The sequence below is a fragment of the Haliotis rubra genome, unplaced genomic scaffold (assembly GCF_003918875.1).
Source record: "Haliotis rubra isolate DU_JTF1 unplaced genomic scaffold, ASM391887v1 Scf22, whole genome shotgun sequence".
In the NCBI taxonomy this organism is placed as follows: domain Eukaryota; kingdom Metazoa; phylum Mollusca; class Gastropoda; order Lepetellida; family Haliotidae; genus Haliotis; species Haliotis rubra.
In genome coordinates, this window is record NW_025766225.1 from 1901918 (window position 1) to 1915363 (window position 13446).

Sequence of the window (13446 nt, forward strand, 5' to 3'; positions counted from 1 at the left end):
AGACGGGTGACAGGAGACAGGGTCTAGACAGACACAAGCACCTGACAGGAGACGGGTCTAGACAGACACAAGCACCTGACAGGAGACGGGTCTAGACAGACACAAGCACCTGGCAGGAGACGGGTCTAGACAGACACAAGCACCTGGCAGGAGACGGGTCTAGAGACAGACACAAGCACCTCTAGACAGACACAAGCACCTGGCAGGAGACGGGTCTAGACAGACACAAGCACCTGGCAGGAGACGGGTCTAGACAGACACACAAGCACCTGGCAGGAGATGGGTCTAGACAGACACAAGCACCTGGCAGGAGGAGGCGGGTCTAGACAGACACAAGCACCTGGCAGGAGATGGGTCTAGACAGACACAAGCACCTGGCAGGGAGACACAAGCACCTGGCAGGAGTCTAGACAGACACAAAAGCACCTGGCAGGAGACGGTCTAGACAGACACAAGCACCTGGCAGGAGACAGGTCTAGACAGACACAAGCACCTGGCAGGAGGCGGGTCTCTAGACAGACACAAGCACCTGGCAGGAGACGGGTCTAGACAGAGACACAAGCACCTGAGGAGGAGTCTCTAGACAGACACAAGCACCTGGCAGGAGACGGGTCTAGACAGACACAAGCACCTGGCAGGAGACTGTCTAGACAGACACAAGCACCTGGCAGGAGACTGGTCTAGACAGACACAAGCACCTGGCAGGAGACGGGTCTAGACAGACACAAGCACCTGGCAGGAGACTGGTCTAGACAGACACAAGCACCTGGCAGGAGACGGGTCTAGACAGACACAAGCACCTGGCAGGAGACTGTCTAGACAGACACAAGCACCTGACAGGAGACGGGTCTAGACAGACACAAGCACCTGACAGGAGACGGGTCTAGACAGACACAAGCACCTGGCAGGAGACAGGTCTAGACAGACACAAGCACCTGGCAGGAGACGGGTCTAGACAGACACAAGCACCTGACAGGAGACGGGTCTAGACAGACACAAGCACCTGACAGGAGATGGGTCTAGACAGACACAACCTGGCACCTGGCAGGAGACGGGTCTATACAGACACAAGCACCTGACAGGAGACGGGTCTAGACAGACACAAGCACCTGGCAGGAGACTGTCTAGACAGACACAAGCACCTGGCAGGAGACAGGTCTAGACAGACACAAGCACCAGGCAGGAGACGGGTCTAGACAGACACAAGCACCTGGCAGGAGACGGGTCTAGACAGACACAAGCACCTGACAGGAGACGGGTCTAGACAGACACAAGCACCTGGCAGGAGACGGGTCTATACAGACACAAGCACCTGACAGGAGACGGGTCTAGACAGACAGAAGCACCTGGCAGGAGACTGTCAAGACAGACAAAAGCACCTACAGTCCGTTTGAGTCAGAAACGGACCGATGAATAGCAAATTTTATCTTTGTACAAAATTGCCACATAAATATAAATAGAACACATGTTTATCATTTACTAATACCCAACAGCTTTCTTATATTTGAAAATTTTCCGGACTCCACCAAAAAAGTTCTTTAAGAAACTATCATTAAAATTTTGACACAGTTCACTATTTGTTACGAGGGAGGAGTGCAGAGAAAGGGACAGCCAGGTGTTAGAGAAGCACTTGCACAAGTGCCCACCAAGTTATTGATTCATTAGCCTGTGCTGTGCCGTCTCCATCCTTTCTCGCACACCTGGCTCCTTTCTCTGCACTCCTCCCTCGGTGAACTGTGTCAAAATTTTAATGATAGTTTCTTAAAGAACTTTTTTTGTGGAGTCCGGAAAATTTTCAAATATAGGAAAGCTGTTGGGTATTAGTAAATGATAAACATGTGTACTATGTATATTTATATGGCAATTTTGTACAATGATAAAATTTGCAATTCATCGGTCCGTTTCTGACTCAAACGGACTGTAGTAGGAGACTGTCTAGACAGACACAAGCACCTGGCAGGAGATGGTCTTGACACACACAAGCACCTGTCAGGTGTTCAAGACAGACACAAGCACCACACTGAGCTGGATAGACAGGCCCAAACACAAGGCATGAAGTTACGTAAGATGCACGGCAGACAGATATAGGTTGTTCAGCTACGTATTTGCAATGGATTCTAGATGTACCGTACCAATTGAAAATGGCTTACTGTACTAGAAACACCTGTCGGACCCATCTTGATTTGGACAATTTGTACTATATTTTGCTGACTAAAACTTTGATGACCCCAACAAAATCTAGATTATCTGGACGCAAATGTGGAAGACTTGGACACAAATATTTTTCAAATTAGTTGCAATTTTAATGAGTCAGAATCAACACTAGATTGCGTTAACCAGGATATATCCATAATCATTTATTCACAGCATTCAAATCTCATATTCCAGCATGTTTTTTGGATAACATGAAATTTAATGGATTTAATAAAAATCATTAGTAATATATTCATAGCACTGTTTTCACACATTCAAACATTTTTATCGCTTTGAACTCATTCATAATAAATTTCTAACATTCAATTGACATTTCACTGACTAAGTTGATGGGATAATTGGTGATTATTGCTTAGACTAAGCATCTGTTACCACATTTACAGGCAGTTAACACACGGTGATCTGTGATCTTTGTTCTCTTCCAGTGGCCTCGTCATCAAAGAACTAAGCTTCAACAACAATGTCTAGTTGGAAACATGGTTAATCAATGTTTTGTGGCAGAGATAATACTTTTCAGGAGCGATGGGAAGCATTAAATTTATCATCTGGAATTTCTTCAAGACAACAGATTAATGTCATACTTGAAAACCTTTTTAATCGAGTGAGTGAGTGAGTTTGGTTTTACGCCATTTTAAACAATATTCCAGCAATATCACGGCCGGGGACACCAGAAATGGGCTTCACACATTGTACCCAAGTGGGAACCGAACCCAGGTCTTAGGCGTGACGAGCCTACGCTTTAACCACTGGGCTACCCCACCGCCCCCTTTATAATCTAGGCTCTGTGATGCAGCTGATGCTGTTCAGAAGGGATGGGAATTATGAAATGGATTTTCTGATTTTTAAGTTATTGTTTCAACTTAACATCAGATCAATAGAAACAATTTTGTTAAATATCATATAGATTTCATGTTTACCATTTTCTGTTACCAGTTATCAAGTTGATGAGGTATGGGTGGGTACTAGTTACCCCATGTTTGGGTATGAGTCATCCAAAATATATATTTCATTGAGTGTAGGGCTGGTTAAGGTGGGTGATGAGGTTGTAGGGTAGATATGTTTTATTTCATGTGGCTTTACTGTCAGTTTGACAGTTTGTTTTATGAGAATTTAGTCCCCATTTCACATTTAGACAGACAGACAGTGTTTATATTCAGTAAAGAGGCTGTCAGCCCATAATACAATCAGATGACAATGTATTTAGTGGATGCACAGTTTAACTTTGCAGCTCTACATCCTGGAGTTTATCAATTTCTGTACATGATATAAGTATAGCAGAGATGCCAACCCATACGATTTTATCGTATTCGTTATGAAAAAACAACACAAAATACGAGAGTATGATGGCAGTAAAAATGTACGAATTTTTAAAAATAATACATTAAATTAAATTATCAAATAGCATACATACCATACACAATAATTTCAACCACATTTTATTCAGTATCAAGCTATACGTGGATACTTGCTACTGATTAGGTGAGTACAATGTTAATAACAAGGTTTTAGACTATATATTTACGTTTTATATTCAATATGAAAATTCTTTGGAAAAGTTAATACTAATTTTGGCCAAGAAATACTAATTTTTGCATCAGTTTTTGGCCAAAATACTAATTGGGCTAAATTAGGGTTGGCATCTCTGGTATAGGCCAATATTGTATATAACGTCTTTTTTTATTTGGAAAAGATTTACAAAAGAGTTATAAGTATGTGGTTCTTTAGTGAACTTTATGATATATTTATTTCTAAGTTTATTATAGGCATTACAAATAAATAGTACATGATATTCATGTTCTATGTAATGCTGACCTCTGGTTTTAAAAAAAGGGCATAGTGTTTCGTTATATTCAATACCATTATACCTCCCACATTCAACAGCAGTATTAAATTACTGCATCTAAACCTTGATATAGCAATTCTTATATGCATAGGAATATCACAACACAAATATCTTTCAACATATAACATAAATTTTATAGTCCTTATAAAAATATACATTGAGGAGATTCACTGATTGATGAATACCAAAATTGTTTTAAGTTATCTCCTTGCCTTAGCTTGAATAGAGAAACAAAATACTCCACATTCCCAATTTCTTGGCTTAGCCAAGCATAACCATATCCATATTGAAACAGTATGTGTCTAACTTTTGTTACCCAGGTATTATCGCCTAAGCTATCTAATGATCTTAATATTACATAACATTGATGTGGTAGTCTATTTTGTGGCATATGTTTTTGTCTACACCAGAATTTAATCACTCTTGACATGTACAAATGCTGTAATGAGAGTCTGCCACACTCGCCAAGAACCATACCATTTAATGTATTTTGTTTTCACATTTCAAATTTAACTGCATAAAACTTCATTTGGAAATTTTAAAATTTATTTAATAGTATCTAAACATGATGTAAAACGGTTTTATTAAAAAAATATCTTTGTAAGGGAAAAAAAAAAAAAAAATGAGGCTCCAGGGGGATTCGAACCCTCGACCTTCTGCTTACTAGGCAGACGCTCTAACCAACTGAGCTATAGAGCCTCGCTTGGAAAACGATGGTTTCCTTGCCATATATAAATCTACGTAAAGGGCTGATCGTCGATATTTTCCTGATAACAGGTTTAAATTTATTTATCGTCATGTGAGTGTAAGGTGAATATATGGCGAAATCAACCGTGAAAGTACACTTTTACTTCCGAGAAATAACATATTCGACCACCGTTTCATTGTACGGAATACAACGGAAATGGCCGACTCTGCTTGGAATTCACCTTCGTGACGTCACGCAAGGGAAATTCCTAACATTTTCGTTCAGCCATGTTTATATTGTGACTCAAAGAACACGATCATGAATAGGCAACTTTGGGTGCATGGAGGGCAGTGTATGATGACGTATTGATGAAACCAAGCATAAACATTCTTTAAAGAAACTGACGGTAAGTTAACGGGGATTAAATTGCATGGTGTGATGGTTACCACCCCTGCAGATTCAAACCGTCGGCAGGTGCCTGTTTTGGTCTCACAGACAGAGACTTTGACTTTGTCGGCTGTCGGTTTATCATGTTTATGGTGTGAGACCTATAAACAACACATGACAGTTCGTGGAGAGAGAACAATATAATTATTACATTACTCTCTAGTACCAATTTACCCATGTTTTGAACACATATCTGAACTACCATTGGAAAACTTTACGACCGGCACATGGAGGCACAAAGTCAGACTCGGAAAATGTCTCGATGGCCATGTTCTGTAGGCTTTCTGTAGCATAGTATTTGATTAATTTATTTGATTTGTTATTTGACTGTTTGTTTTGTAAATGTTGCAATAAAACTGCTTTTGAATGAGATTAAATACTATTATATTTGGCATTTGGGCAATGCCATAATATTTAATAACACAGTATTAGAATTGTGATGATCTTGCAGTTATTACTGGTGCTATCTACTAAGTTCATGTACAGACATTGATGTAAGATGATTGATGGGCAAGATTGATTTGATCCAGACTAAAACTAGGTCAGATTTACCATGCTTAAACAAAGCAAACAACAGTTTGTTTACATCAATAGTCTATCTCAGTAATGTTGTCAATGCCTGTTCAAGGCTGTTGCCATCATTAACACAATGTTTAAAAAAACATCCTGGAAACCTGATTGTATTAATTTCAAACTGTAAACTGAAGTGTTGTAGGAACATTGCTTATTATCTGAAAACAAAGATTTGTTTCCACCTGTGTTTTATGAAATTATTATTGAAAGGACCAACAGAAATCATTCTGTTGAATAAAGTCAGCTGAGTGACAGACACCAGTTTTTCCCATTATTATGATTTTGAACTTAACAGGATCATTACTGACTAACTGGAATATAACTGGAATACTCATTCTCTAAAGGTTTATATGTGTTCCATTCGATAGTTGAAATATGAAATTTGATATGGTTATATTGAATTTCCTTATTGAAATATCTTTATTCCTAGAGGATATTTTTTTAAACAAACACCATGTCTTGTGTCCTCAGCTGCGAAATCAAGAGACTAAAGTGTTCTTGTATCGTTTGTTATTCTAATTTATTAAACTCTTATTATTAACTCACTTCAGTCACGATAAGTTTGCACATGAAAGTAACATATTTGGTCAGTATGTATCTGGTGACTTGTGAAGGGCCAGGTAAGAATTTGTCTTCAGCTACCCATGCTTGTTATTAGAGGTGACTAACTGGCCTGCCATTGTCATCTGATCCCAACTGCATAGATTGGTGCTCATGATATTGATCATTGGATTGTCACTTGATTGTTAAAAGGACCCTGCCATAAAGCAAAAAAGATACTGAGTGTTCTGTTAAGTTTCAAGGAGATAAACAATCTTGATTTTATGAATAGGCACCTCGAGCTAGTTGTTTTCCTCCACATGAAGTTGGCATAACAAAGCCCAAACATTGGAGAAAAGAAATTTATTGTTTGATAATAACCAGGAAAGGATTTCATATGGAGTAAGTCTGAGATTGTTGTATAATTACAACAATGCCTCAGAAAATCAACTAGCGTGTTTCTCATAGTTTCCCTGATTCGTGTTCAAAGTGTGGAGACAGATTCTGATTACCAGTTTTTCACAGAAAAGTTGTGGTAATGCTTAAGTTAAACACTGTTTTTCAAGTTCCCATGGCAACAACTTTGACTTGGACTGACAATTGGATCATACTCACTTCCAGAACAGATATTGAAAGCTGACCTGGCTTTTTGATGTGCATATGTAAGAGTATTATTTTTCAGGGCATAAATTTCCACGGTGGCAGGGAAAATTGAAATAAGAAGACTTTTTGTTATTCCATGTTGGCAAAAAAATTAAATAGAGGTGGGAGATGGGAATTTCAGAACAAAATATTTACATCCTGACATAGAGGCAGTGGTTTTGTATCACACAATCACTTTGCTAGGGTCTTAAGATGGGTTCCTTGACTCACTTCTATCTGATAGGTTTGCACATACAGTACTTGACTCCATTGACCTCTTGGTTTTTTTTCCATAGGCATTCCAGGTTAGGGTCTGTTCAGCAGGAATATTCGTTCGTAGAGAGCCACTAAATTATAAATTTACATAAAATCGTATGCAATTTCTCCTTTGTTTAAAAGGGTATTTCATGCTTAAAGAAAAAATATTTTCACAGATGTGCATTTTTTAATTAAAGGATAAAAGAATAAAAATAGAAAAATATTTTCACAGATATGCATTTTTTAAATAAAGGGTAAAAAAGTGAACTTAATGTATTACAAATATCTTGCTGCATGCTTCAAACATACAATATTTCTACAACTGAAAAACCTTCAGGATACTGCTGGGGAACAGAATCTTTGTCTTAAAGAGAACTAATGAGGAATTAAATGTTATGCCACAAGAATGTAAAAGTACTCAGCAGGACTACACATTTTGTCATGTGGGACATGTTTGCCAGGACAAATAATCACATTTTTGTGTCTTTTTGACCTTGATGGCATATTTTAAAGCCAGTTTTGAAATTTGACATGACTGAGACATAAATAGTTAATGGTAGCGTGTGTTCTTCTGTGTTTAGGTATTCCTGGTTAGGGTCTGCATAGCAGGAATATTTAATTACACCCTTAATCTTAAGTCATGAAGTCAGATGTGACTGAGTTATGTACTTGATTGTATTCATCTTAATTGGGTATCCTAATTTTCCTTTGTGTAACCAAATAAATTCTACCCACCTCACTCAAACTCAATTGGGTATTTTGCCATTTTCCATGTAAAATATAATATAGCTAAAGTGTTGGTTTACGTGTTTGTTATTTATATTTGATTTGCAATATGAGAAATTCATGTGCTGAAATAGAACCTTTCAAATACACCTCAGTTATTTTATCTATCCCCAGTAACCTCCATCTGTAGCACATGGGTCTGCTTACTTCAAATTCTAGTAGGTTCGGTGACAGGAACTAATTCACCGGTATGCAAGCTAAGATTTGTCATTTTCGTGTGTACGCATGTAAGATCAAGTTTATTGAGTATTTACAAAACTTCAACCATACTTGTATGCAAAAGACTTAATAGGAATTGAGTTTTCACATAAATATTTGGGTAATTTATGCAGATACGCAGCGTATCTGTACCTCTGTTCCTAATATCATATATATCCAACAATATTGGTATCAGCTGGCTTCGTGTTACAGGCAAAAATGAAAATTCTAATCTGCTTCAATTAAGTACCCAACATCAAAGAGTCCTATTACCATCATACAACAGAAATCTTATGTATGGCTACCTGTTTTAATGTACTATATTTTCACATGTTGAAATAAAATTCCTTTCCTAAAAAGTTTTGTCACATCAATTATCTATCTATTAGCATCAAGCCTTATATGAAGGAAAACCTGTATTGGATGTCTCTTGTCATGAGCTATACAGTAGAGACTACCAATGTCGCAGCTGACATTTACGCAGCAGTAAACAGTTAGTAAGAGCTGTTATAAAAATATCCCTTGAGTTCATTGTAAATATATGCATATGTAAACATCTTATCAATTGACATGATAAAGCATTGCCGATAGCGCATTCCTTTGACATGATTAAAGGGTTATATTTAGTAGTACTGCCGATCTGTGATAATGATTTGTGTGCCTTAAATGGTTATATATCCTGGCTGTGTAATAAACACAAGTTCAAGCAATTAGAGCAGGTCTGATAGACCAGTTTCCTCATGCCTTTGCTAAATTACTCAATAAATTGAGTTTTCACTCAAGCTGACAATAACTTGAGCCCTATTAGTTAGTGATAAGAATCCGGTGTGCGAGACCCCCTCTGTGTTTGCTCTGTAGAGGGTGGAATGTGCTGGAGTCCAGGGAGGTATTTATCTTATTATAGGATAATAGCGTGTGGTATGTCATTCTTTGTGGCACAGTGGACGACATTCCTTTCTCAGTACTGCTCGCCACACAACTTATCTTACATGTGTAGACAATCTTTTGTTGGTATTAGCTATCAGTGGCCAGTGAGTTTATCATCTTATCAGGCTGTAGAATCAAGACCGAATTTCATCAAGGCATTTTGTCAGTGAAGATTTTAGTTTCGTTAAAAATATTTACTCTGTGTTTGTATATGTAAAATCAACTATTGGGTCACATCACAACTGTTAAACTTAATGCTAATTTCAATGCCTGAGTTACTGGATGGATGTAGTCTTAGTTTTATTATTTTATGAAATTTCAACGTCCTGTGAGGCCAGTCTCATGTGGGGTCATTATTGACGACCAGATTTGTTAAACCGAAATGTCTGGGAGACATCGTTGATGGTCTAATGCAATTTGAATGGGTATTAATTTGAAATATGATTTCCAACATTAAAACTACCCAGATTAGTAATCAGCTTATTTATTGCAATGCTTAACAGAACATTTTGAAAATTGACACAGAATTAACATATGCATTGATAAATTGATCAGTGTGTAATGTCTACATATGCTGAACCAAATATGTTAGGAATCTTGAATAGTTTTGTGGATATGTTCTTGTAGTGAAGGCTGAGCTCTTCTTTGAATATCGTTAAGAAGTGGTTCACATGTAGGACAGAATGTATGGAGGTACTTTATCTCCTGATGAAAGAGTAAGAATGTAGCATGTGTATACTGCTAATTTATCATTAAATGATAAATGTCCTTTGGCTACTTTGTTATTTTCCACAGTGAATGGTTGGAAAAGAATTTGCACAGATGCTGAAGTAATATCATTTATTTAAATGGGGATTTTTTTTTTCAAATGAAAAAATACTTGTGAATTACATGTGTTCAGTATGAGGAGAGAAATGGTCAGGTTTGTGAAGTCAGTCAAGGTTAAAGATATGGCGCTGGACAGATGGTGAGACACATCTTAAAATATATGGGAAAGTCTACGGCCAACCTTTTGGCGTCAGTGAATCAAGTAAGGATGTTTTTATTTAATGTTAACTTTTTTCACTTCTGGTAAACCATTTTCCTGTAGCGTGTTTACATGATGTAAGTGTGTATAAGACACAACTTTTGTATTGCAGGATGTTGACTGTTGTCAAGGGCCCTGGCTTTATACTGTAAAGTATTACCTGTTGTCAAGGGTGCCGGCTTTATACTGTAAAGTATAGCCTGTTGTCAAAGGCCCTGGCTTTATACTGTAAAGTATAGCCTGTTGTCAAGGGCCTTGACTTTATACTGTAAAGTATTGACTGTTGTCAAGGGCCCAGCTTTATACTGTAAAGTATAGCCTGTTGTCAAAGGCCCTGGCTTTATACTGTTAAGTATAGCCTGTTGTCAAGGGCCTTGACTTTATACTGTAAAGTATTGACTGTTGTCAAGGGCCCAGCTTTATACTGTAAAGTATAGCCTGTTGTCAAAGGCCCTGGCTTTATACTGTGAAGTATAGCCTGTTGTCAAGGGCCTTGACTTTATACTGTAAAGTATTGACTGTTGTCAAGGGCCCAGCTTTATACTGTAAACTATAGCCTGTTGTCAAGGGCCCTGGGCGTATACTGCCTGTTGTCAAGGGGCCCTGGCTTATATACTGTAAACTATAGCCTGTTGTCAAGGGCCCTGGTTTTATACTGTAAACTATTGCCTGTTGTCAAGGGCCCTGGGTTTATACTGTAAACTATAGCCTGTTGTCAAGGGCCCTGGCTTTATACTGTAAACTATAGCCTGTTGTCAAGGGCCCTGGCTTTATACTGTAAAGTATTGCCTGTTGTCAAGGGTCCTCGGCCTACGCCATCGGTTCCAAATGAATTCCCGTGCTTCAATTTTAAATACTCAATAACACCCGGAAATTGGCCAACACATGATGTTTATCTCCTAAAAGTATTACCTGTTGTCAGGTTTAATTAAACGATAGAAGAATAAAAAGAGAAAAATATTTTCACAGATGTGCATATTTTAAATAAAGGAATAAAGAAAAAAAAGAGATTTTTTTTTCACAGATATACATTTTGTTAATTAAAGGGTCAAAAAGAGAACTTGATGTATTACAAATATCTTGCTGCATGCTTCAAACATACAATACTTCTACAACTGAAAAACCTTCAGGATACTGCTGGGGAACAGAGTCTTTGTCTTAAAGAGAACTAATGAGGAATTAAATGTTATGCCACAAGAATGTAAAAGTACTCAGCAGGACTACACATTTTGTCATGTGGGACATGTTTGCCAGGACAAATAATCACATTTTTGTGTCTCTTTGACCTTGATGGCATGTTTTGAAGCCAGTTTTGAAATTTGACATGACTGAGACATAAATAGTTAATGGTAGCGTGTGTTCTACTGTGTTTAGGGCTAGCTGTGAACATGCTTATTTACCGATGTAATTTTCTAATTTGGGTGCACCCCTGCTGGTCGGGCTGCTGTTGGGATATAATCAGAGTGGTGTGATTAGCAGCAGGCCAACTTGTCCACTAAATAATGTGTTATTGTTGTTGGTGGTTGTGTGTTGTGTGCATATCGGAAGTTATCTGTGGTTTTCCACAGCTTAACCGGTAAATGCGTAACTTATTCTCATGTCAGTGTTTAAGTTGAAGTGGTGTTAGTTAATTAACAACAATGTGGGGGTTTGCTGTTTGAAATGGAAGTTCTTTGGCATCGACATTTTCGTCTATAGTATTTGAAACAGGAAACCCTTAAATATGAGGTTGTATTAATAGGATTGTATAATTAATAAGACAATATCCCCTCATTTTCAATGATTTATTTTGAATGCAGGAGTTGTATTGGAAGTATAGAAACATGTACTCCCAGAAATAAAGATATCTTACTTATAAAAGTAAATCTGTGAAAATAAGAAATAAAACCCAAAGGGTCCCATAACAATTATTAATTTCAGAAATGAAGTGATTTGGACATGCCCAATCATTCTACACTTAAGTTCGACTTTATTTAACAGTGATGTAACCATGGGTACCTATTTTCTTAGGGTATTTATTTAGTTCATAGATTTCTTTCTTTTTATATGTTGGGTACAATGTGGGAAGCACAGTTGTCATATTGGAGGAATATTGGTAAAATGGTCCTAAAATCTCCCTCACTCACTCAGTTTCTGACTTCCTCAGTGTCCGCCATTGTGACATACCTACTGTCCTAAAATATCAGTAAAGCAAGGATTACTATAAGCCTACAGTTCCTTAATATAATACTTTTGTGTTCACATAAAGATGTATGCAAATATTGCATTGTGAGCAAGTTGAATGTGTAACAAAGGTACAAGTTAGACAGTATTCAAGCTGTGTTTTAGTGTTTGTTGTTGCTTGGAACATGTGATTAGGTTACATCTGCTGAAGTAACGTGTTCATGCCGGCTGAGCGGCTGGTAGGATCAACATTCTCCAAGTTGAGCATGAAGCTGACACACGATGATGATGTTCAAATACTGCTCAAAGCTGTGTGGAACCAGCAATAGACATGGCCACTCAACCTTCACTATTCATGCTAGTCTGACAGGCAGTGGGGTAGTCTTGTGGTTAATGCCCTCACTCACTCACTCACTCACTCACTCACTCACTCACTCTCTCACTCTCTCACTCTCTCCTCTCTCTCTCTCTCTCTCTCTCTCTCTCTCTCTCTCTCTCTCTCTCTCTCTCTCTCTCTCTCTCTCTCTCTCTCTCTCTCTCTCTCTCTCTCTCTCTCTCTCTCTCTCTCTCTCTCTCTCTCTCTCTCTCTCTATCTATCTATGATAGGTGCAAGTCTGTGATACAGAGCCTGAAACAAATATACCCAATACATTGCATGCAAGTCTAGAATGTTTTGATTTTAACCATATTTTCTTTAAAGTGCAGCGAGAATATGTCTAGTGTTCATTAAATAAGCCAGTGAGAGCAAAGGGTTAACCACAGAGTTTTGGCATTGGTGAAGTAGTGAGAACAGGAATTTCATTTAATGGTTGATAGTTACTTAAAATAAAAACGATCAATAACATGAAATAAGTGCTAGGAAAAAGTGTTCAAAACCACAATTATTCCTGCAAAAACTTCATTTAATTATTTTGTAGTTAAAACAAAGGAGTTCAGCTGATCAACATTAGTTTGACCTCATAAACAATGTCATGGAAGTCCTCAATCTTCCCAGGAGAAGTCGGTCACTCTAGGTATGTAGCTCGGTGATGTAGGGGAGCACATGTTGGAATTCGTTGTTTACAGGGCTGTGAGCCCACTGAATGGTGTTTTCTTGCCGTTGTACATATTTCTCCCTTGGACAGGTCTACGGAGTTCCTC

General features: G+C 38.0%; 1 non-coding gene across 1 annotated transcript; it reads right to left on the reverse strand.

Annotated features, from left to right (window-relative positions):
• Positions 1-4682: 4682 nt before the first annotated feature.
• On the reverse strand, positions 4683-4756 carry Trnat-agu. The gene has a single exon. It is a non-coding gene; the product is annotated as a tRNA-Thr (tRNA).
• Between the last annotated feature and the right edge of the window lie 8690 nt (positions 4757-13446).